The sequence below is a fragment of the Monodelphis domestica genome, chromosome X (genome assembly GCF_027887165.1).
Source record: "Monodelphis domestica isolate mMonDom1 chromosome X, mMonDom1.pri, whole genome shotgun sequence".
NCBI lineage: Eukaryota > Metazoa > Chordata > Mammalia > Didelphimorphia > Didelphidae > Monodelphis > Monodelphis domestica.
Window position 1 is genome coordinate 77,623,856 of NC_077235.1, and position 7,995 is coordinate 77,631,850.

At 41.9% G+C, this 7,995-nt stretch overlaps 1 pseudogene; it reads left to right on the plus strand.

Annotated features, from left to right (window-relative positions):
• The first annotated feature begins 1,182 nt into the window (after window positions 1-1,182).
• LOC100026125 (ubiquitin-conjugating enzyme E2 L3-like) lies at window positions 1,183-1,626 on the plus strand (annotated as a pseudogene).
• The last annotated feature ends 6,369 nt before the right edge of the window (window positions 1,627-7,995 follow it).

Genomic DNA, 7,995 nt, shown 5'->3' on the forward strand with positions numbered 1-7,995 from the left:
ATTTGAAGAAAATTAAAGTCAAGAAGACACTGTATACAGTGAAAGCGACTTTAACCTGAGCAATTGAAACAAGCTGTCAAGCTAAAAGTAGGAAATGGGAAAAGGCAGAAATATTAATAATGCATAATAATAATAAGCATGACCATTTCCTATAGGTTTCACCGATGTAAAGCAGGTTCCACAATGAGGAGCCTAAAAGATCCCACGAACTCTGTTAGCTAGAAAATAATTGATCTCATTGCCAAGTGGACAGACGTGGTCCTCTCTAGGTTTGTGGAGAAGGTGCTACCTGTATTGACAGAGGGAGTTTACTCATCTGGGAGTTCCTTCTATCAAAGAAATCAACTCATCTAGTTCCTATCCTTTTCCTGCAAGTTTGACCATTAGCTACGAACTAGATCTTATCCTTTGGGAAAGACCTCAAAGTTTCCTGGTGCTCCTTTCTGCCCTAAAGGTGTCTGGTTTTCTGAGAGTGGGTGATTTTCTAACCATCAGTTCTCTCTCTCTCTGAGGGTGGGGGAGACACCCTTTTTTCCAGCAGGAAACTGCTTAGGAGAAAAGGAGAGGCCTTAGTTCTGGCTTTAGCAAGATCTCTTTCCCTTCCACCCCCACTTCTCACTTCAAAGAAGAATCATAGACTTCTCATGTTCCTATCAATACCCCAAAGCAGTGGTGTCAAGCTCAAATAGAAAAAGGGCCACTAAGTCACACTAAAGATCCCTTTGAGCCATATGCTGACTTAAAAAACCTCATGTTCACATTATTTTGTCCTGTTGCATTTTTGCTTATTTTGTTAAATATTTCTCAGTTAAAATTTTAACATAGCTTGAGTCGAAAGCTGGAATGTTGTGGGCTAGATGCTGGCTGTGTGTTTGACAACCTCTATGCAAAATGATGTCCCAGAACCAGCTGGTGCAAAAGTACATATCAGGAGCCAAATACGAAGTGGATACAGATTCTCCATGTTTAATGGAATCTTCTCATGAGTGCAGAATGGGACTTCTAGCAACCAGAAGCTAGAAGTCAGAAGCCATCCTTTGGCTATTTGCACTTTTGAGGTGTGAGCTGACATTCCTCTGGACTCTGTATATATTTTGGGGAGCTATTGTCACACATGTTTGGGGGGATGTTTTATACCAACAGTGCTGATGCTCGATGGACAGCAGCAGCACCAGACCCAAGATGGAGGCCAATGGGAGGCTGATGAAGGAGCTGGAAGAAATCCACAGGTGTGGGATGAAAAACTTATGGAACATCCAGGTTGATGAAGCTAATTTATTGACTTGGCAAGGGCTGACAACCCTCCATATGAGAAGGGAGCCTTCAGAATCAAAATCAACTTCCCAGCAGAGTATCCTTTCAAACCACCTAAGATCACATTTAAAACAAAGACTTATCACCCAAATATGGATGAAAAGGGGCAGGTCTGTGTGCCTGAAAACTGGAAGCAAGCAACCAAAATTGACCAAATCATCCAGTCTCTCATAGCACTGGTGAACAACCCCCCAGCCTGAGCACCCTCTTTGGGCTGACGTAGCTGAAGAATACTCTAAGGACCGTAAAAAATTCTATAAGAACTCTGAAGAGTTTATAAAGAAATATGGGGAAGAGCGACCAGTGGACTAAATCTTCCGTGATTGATTCCAACCAGAATGAGCAGGGACCTGGAGCAGTGCATTTCCAACACCCCGCAACTAAGACTCTTTGGAAAATTGACAGGTGCCATCTCCTGGCCTTAATTTGTGGCAGTTACTAACTTTCTACAGTTTTCTTAATCAAAAGTAGTCTAGGTAAACCTATAAAGAAATGACTTTCTTTTAAAAATATACCAATAGTGCTTACTAGCAGTAAATATTCCTTTCCAGAGAGAAAAAAATAGAAAGATTATTTAAGGATGGTTGACTGGTTTGCAACTGAAACTCTTGGCAGAAAATGCATTGGTGGTGGTGGGGAGGGGAGGGGAGGGTCATCCAATGGCACTAGAAAATCAGCCTGAAGCCCTCAGAGGTACCCCTAGAATACCGAAAGGGGAATTTAGTCAGCCTTTCCCTAGCAACCTGATTCATCTGGGAGAGGAAGAGTTGGGGGAAAAATCCTCAGAGAATACAATGTGAATAAAAGCTTAGTATATATCATCTCCATCAGTTACATACTGAGCACACATTATGTGTACTCTGACAATGATGTCCTTTGGTTATGAGGGAATACACTTTCCCCTCCTAGAGAATATTCCAAGTATATAAATTAACTTCGTCACTGGACTAATAGGTCTGGAATTTTTCCCACAGACTTCTGACCTGAATGATGACCCAGGATGACTACTAGCATCCACAAACCTATTTACCTGGAGTCCTACTTCTGATCTTTTGCTTCATCCAGGCTAGCAATCCTTATGCTCTTTATGTACTCTGTTCTATAGGCATCTCCACTAGTGGAGTATTAGTCTGCAAAATATTTAGCCTTCTCTACTCTCCATTTCTTACCATCTGAACAGAAGTCCATTGAGACCAGGAAAGACTTGAATGATTTTTCTGACCTTCTGGTTTTCCAACACTGTTAGAGTCAGAGACATTTGAACTATGAATATATTTGTTCTCTCATGGGAATTTGCATTTATCTAGTCCTTTGAGGGTGACTAGAAGAAGGACCTTACAATCAGAAGAAATGGGCTATAATCTTTCCCCTTCAGAGATTTCCTCATTTCGGGGAAAGGATGAGCTAAAGATTGGCCCAGTTATGTTGTTGTTACTCTAAGTTAATAAGAACCTCCTGGAGGTGGACATATACATATACACGCCTCATCTTCTTTTGTTTTTTCTTGGGGCCACCCTGGCTTATTAAAGGCCTTCCTGATATCAAGTCAATGAAGGGAGGAAGGAACATTGAGACAGAAACTGTCATCTGTAGACTTTATTAACTCTTCAGCCTCCTCCTCATGCTGTGGGCTCTCTAGAGACAGTAGATAAAGCAGGGAAAGGCAAAGCTTCTCTATTGAGTATTCTAGGCTGGTCCATGGTGCTGCTATTACACAGTGGCCTTCCCTAAAGAGGGGAGATATGGAGATGCAGGTGAGAGCTCAGAGTGGCTGAGCAGTGCAGCTCTGGGATTCTATTGTTCCCAAGAGTCTTTATGCCTATGTAATGAGGGTAACAAGTGGGATCAAGGATTTTTCCAGCTGAGACACCTCCTATGGAGCTGGCAGGACATGAACTCTGAAGGATATGTGCCTTGCTGAAATGACAAAGCACTAAAGTCTGTGGGAAGTGCAGGTGAGAAGTGATAAGCCCTTGAACTATGGTGGCAGCCTCATAGGTGAAGAGAAGAGGACAGATATGGAAGACGTCAGGGAAGCAGAATCAGTGGTGATTCCAAAGACTGGTGGACAGGGGGCAGTTGTATAAATGAGCCCCATTCTATGGGCCATCAGCTGAAAAGAAAACAGTCTATCTCTTCTGGGATACATTGGGCAGCAATCCTTTCTCCCTCAAGTTTTTACATCAGCAACAACCTACAACTACTTATCACCTCCTTTTGCCTATTAGGCAATAAACATTTAGTAAGAGCCTAGTCCTTGGGCCGATCATTCACACAAAGCAAAGTAAAAAGCAGGCCCTGCTCACAAGAAGTTCTCAGTCTAATGGGAGAGACAACATGAAAATAACCACATACAAACAAGCTAGAGATGGCAGAACCTGGCAGTAATCACCAGAGGGAAGACTCTAGCATTAAGGACAATCAATTCTGAGAGGAGGTAGGATTTTAGTTGGGACTTGAAGGAAGCCAGGAAAGTCTGGAGGTCCAAATGAGGAGGGAAACCATTCTCTTTTCTTCTCTGGGAAAAACTCGGCCACAAAGAAAATGTCTTTTTTCAGCCCTTGCTCTAACTCTGGTAGTTTTCAAAGTAAGGAGTTTCTGAGTTGCATACCAGGTGCCCAGCGGGAGGTGATTTTCACAACAGCACTGTTTCTTGGGGCAAAGGGGGGCTGCTGCTAGACCATTCTAGAGTTAATCAAATAAAGAAAGCCCAAGTCATGCTCCTTCTGGTCAACAGATCAGGGCCTTGTGAGTTGCTTGGAAAGTAAAAATCTGGCCTGAATGTGAAACACCTTAAGAATACATTTATTAATCCCAAAAGGATTTTTTGCCTTTGGAGGAGAGCATGATCAATGGGATACACTATTTGAGATAGTTTGTGCTTTCCGTATTTATTTTTCTGAATCTTTGGGGAAGGGGGAAGGGAACAAACACTTAAGAAACACCTACTATGTGCCATGCACTGTGCTAAAAAGCTTTATAAACCTCATTTCATTTGATCCTCACAACAATCCTTTATAATTCCCATTGTGCAGATGAGGAAACCAAGGCAAATAGTGGTTAAGTGACTTGGCCAGGTCACACAGCTAGTTAGTGCCTCAAGCTGGATTTGAACTCCGTTCTTCCTTACTCCAGAACTTTATCTATTGCACCACCTTAAATATTTTCTCTAGTGAAGGATATTTAAAAAAATCTATACAGTACATACACATTATACAAGTACCTTTATGCCTACATATTTAGGAGAGTCTAGAGGTATACCTAAGCTTTGTTTCTGATTTTTCCCAGAGTTGTACTCGAAGGTAAGGCCATTAAAGCCAGAGATAAAGACTGATGTCCCACCCCCGCTTTTTGGAGTCAAGTCCCCCTGAATGACTCTGGGTCTTTGTAGGTATAGAATTGGAAGCCTTCCAGGACTTCAGGTGCCTCCCCACTCCCTGTTTCTCTGCCTTTGGGCACAAGAAGTGGCTTCATTGCCCTCTGAGATATTGTTGCCATCCCATATTCTCATCAGGGTCATCATTTAAAACATCATGGGGCCATGGTCCTTATCAGGTCCTTTTTCTACCCTGGCATCCCAGCTCCTTCCACAAAGCCATATCTTATCCCCAAAAGTAAGATATCAGGGATGCTGCAGAGCCCATTCTTACTCAACTCAATGATCTGACATACATGGTGATCTGGAAGGAGCTTCATGGCCCAGTTTCCAACAGTATAAGTCTTTAATGATTAGGATACACAGTGAGAAGAATCCCACTGAATTGGGAAAATCAGGGAAGATTTCATGAAGCCTAGTAGAGAAATATAAGAAAGCAGTTAAATGCCATGGTAGGATCGGGATCTGGAGTCAGAAGACTACCGTTAGAATCAGAGCTTTGCTTGTTATAACTGGTGTGACCTTGGGCCATTATGCCATCTCTCTGGACTTTTGTTAGCTCACCATATAAGGGGATTGGAATGCATAGCCTCTGCAGTCTCTTATAACTCATCTCATATGTATAAAAAACAATCCTTGCTTTCATTGTGATGAGTGAGGGAGCATACACATAAATAGGCATCTACATGATGATATTAATAATAACAACAATAATAATAGTTAACATTATAGCACCTGCTATGTTCCAGGCACTGTATTAAGCTCCATACAAATATTATTTCATTTGATCCTCACAACAACTCTCCTGGGAGATAGGTGGTATTGTTATCCTCATTTCACAGACGAGGAAAAGGACCTACCTGTACCAAAATATTTTTAGCAGCTCTTTTTGTGGTGGCAAAGAATTGGACAGTGAGGGGGGAACAATTGGAGAATGGCTGAACAAGTTGTGCTATAAGGTTCTAATGGAATGCTGACTGTGTCATAAGAAATGGCAAACAGGATGAGTTCAGAAAAACCTGGAAAGACTTAGATGAACTGATGCAAAGTGAAGTGAGCAGAACCAGGAAATCACTGTATACTGTAACAGAAATATTACACAGTGATCAACTGTGAAGGACTAAACCATGATCCCTAAAGTAAGTTGCCAAGATAACCACAAGGGACTCATGATAGAAGTGCTATCCATAGCCAAAGAAGGAACTGGTGGAATCTGAATACAGGTCAAAGCAGGCCATCTTCCACTTTATTTCCTTCATTAGTGTTTTCTTGTATGTGTGGTATGTGTCTTCTGTTATGTCATGAGCAATATGGAAATATGCACTGCATGAAAGCACTGGTTTAATCTATATCAGACTATTTACCAGTTCAAGTGGGAGGGGGAAGGAGAAAATCTGAATCATAAAATGTCAGAAAACAATTATCAAAAATTGTTTCTACATGTATTTTTAAATAATATTTTATTTGATCATTTCCATGCATTATTTATTAAAGACAAAGATCATTTTCTTTTCCTCCCCCCACCCCCCATTGCCGACATGTGATTCCACTGGGTATCACATGTGTTCTTGATTCGAACCCATTGCCATGTTGTTAGTATTTGCATTAGAGTGTTCATTTAGAGTCTCTCCTCTGTCATGTCCCCTCAACTGCTATAGTCAGGCAGTTGCTTTTCCTCGGTGTTTCCACTCCCATAGTTTGTCCTTTGCTTATGAATAGTGTTTTTTTCTCCTGGATCCCTGCAGATTGTTCAGGGACATTACACCGCCACTAATGGAAAAGTTCTTTACCTTCAATTGTACCACAATGTATCAGTCTCTGTGTACAATGTTCTCCTGGTTCTGCTCCTCTCGCTCTGCATCACTTCCTGGAGGTCGTTCCAGCCCCCATGGAATTCCTCCAGTTCATCATTCCTTTGAGCACAATAATATTCCATCACCAACATATACCACAATTTGTTCAGCCACTCCCCAATTGAAGGGCATCCCCTCATTTTCCAATTTTTGGCCACCACAAAGAGTGCAGCTATGAATATTCTTGTACAAGTCTTTTTCTCCATTATCTCTTTGGGGTTCAGACCCAGCAGTGCTATGGCTGGATCATCATCATCATCATCATATCTATCACCACAAGCAAGTCCTTTCTCTTTCCCTTACCTTCTGCCTTAGTACTGATACTGTATATTGGTTCCAAGGCAGAAGAGGGATAAGGGCTAGGCACCTGGGGTTAACCCAGACTTGCCCAGGGCATCTAAGGCCAGATTTGCACCCAGTACCTTCCACCTCAGACCTGGCTCTCTCTCCGGAGATCTGAACTTTAGCTCTCTCTAAGCCGCCATCTTGACCGGAACTCTCTACATGTATTTTTTAAAAAAGGAATAGAAATTTAAAAAAAATGTCATTTCCCCAGCCTGGTCCTCAGTTTCCGCCTTATAAATTAGGGGAGGTAGGGCTTGAACCAGATGGCCTCTGAGCTCCAGATCCAGAACCCTATGTGTAAAGAGCAAGACTCTTCCTCTCCATAGGCCTCAGTTTCTCCCTTTGTAAAATGAGAGACTCAATGACCTCTGAGGTTCCTTTCAGCTCCAGAGCTAAGATCCTATGGATGGCTCTGGGTAAGTCATCTCTTCTCCCTGGGCCTCTGTTCCTTAATCTTTAAAATCTGAAGTTTGAAATCAATGGCCACAGGTGTCTTTTCTATCTCTATTTCAAAGATCCTATTGTGACCCTAGGTTTTACTTTCCCTCTCTGGGCCTTGTTTCCCTTAACTCTAAAATGAGAAGGTTGAATTATATGGCCCCTAAGGTCTGTTCTAATTCTAGACCTATGATCTCATCTGTGATATGGAGGAGGTCACTTGACCTTTCTTGGTCTCAGTTTCTTTTTCTGTAATCTAAGAGTTTGGCATTGCTCCTCTCTGAGGTCCCTTCTAATTTTGGGGTTAAGAGTCTAAGTACACTCTGAGCAATTTATGCCACTCGCTTGAACCTCATTTTCCTTTTCTATGTAAAGGATTTGAATTTGGGGGCCTTGAAAATACAGCTCTAGATCTATGTGGAATGTGAGGCAAGTTCCTTGTCCTCTATAGGCTCCAGTTTCCCCCTTTGTAAAATGAAGGGGTTGGGGTAGAAGACCTTAGATGTATATCTTTTCCATCTTTAGAGCTGGGATACAATGTGAGACTGTGGACACAACATTCTAGATTTCAGTTTTCCCATATATAAAATTAGTTCTAGTTCTCTGATCCTATAAGTGATAAAGAGAAAGTCATTTTAATCTCCCTGGGGGCCTCAGTTCTCTCTTCTG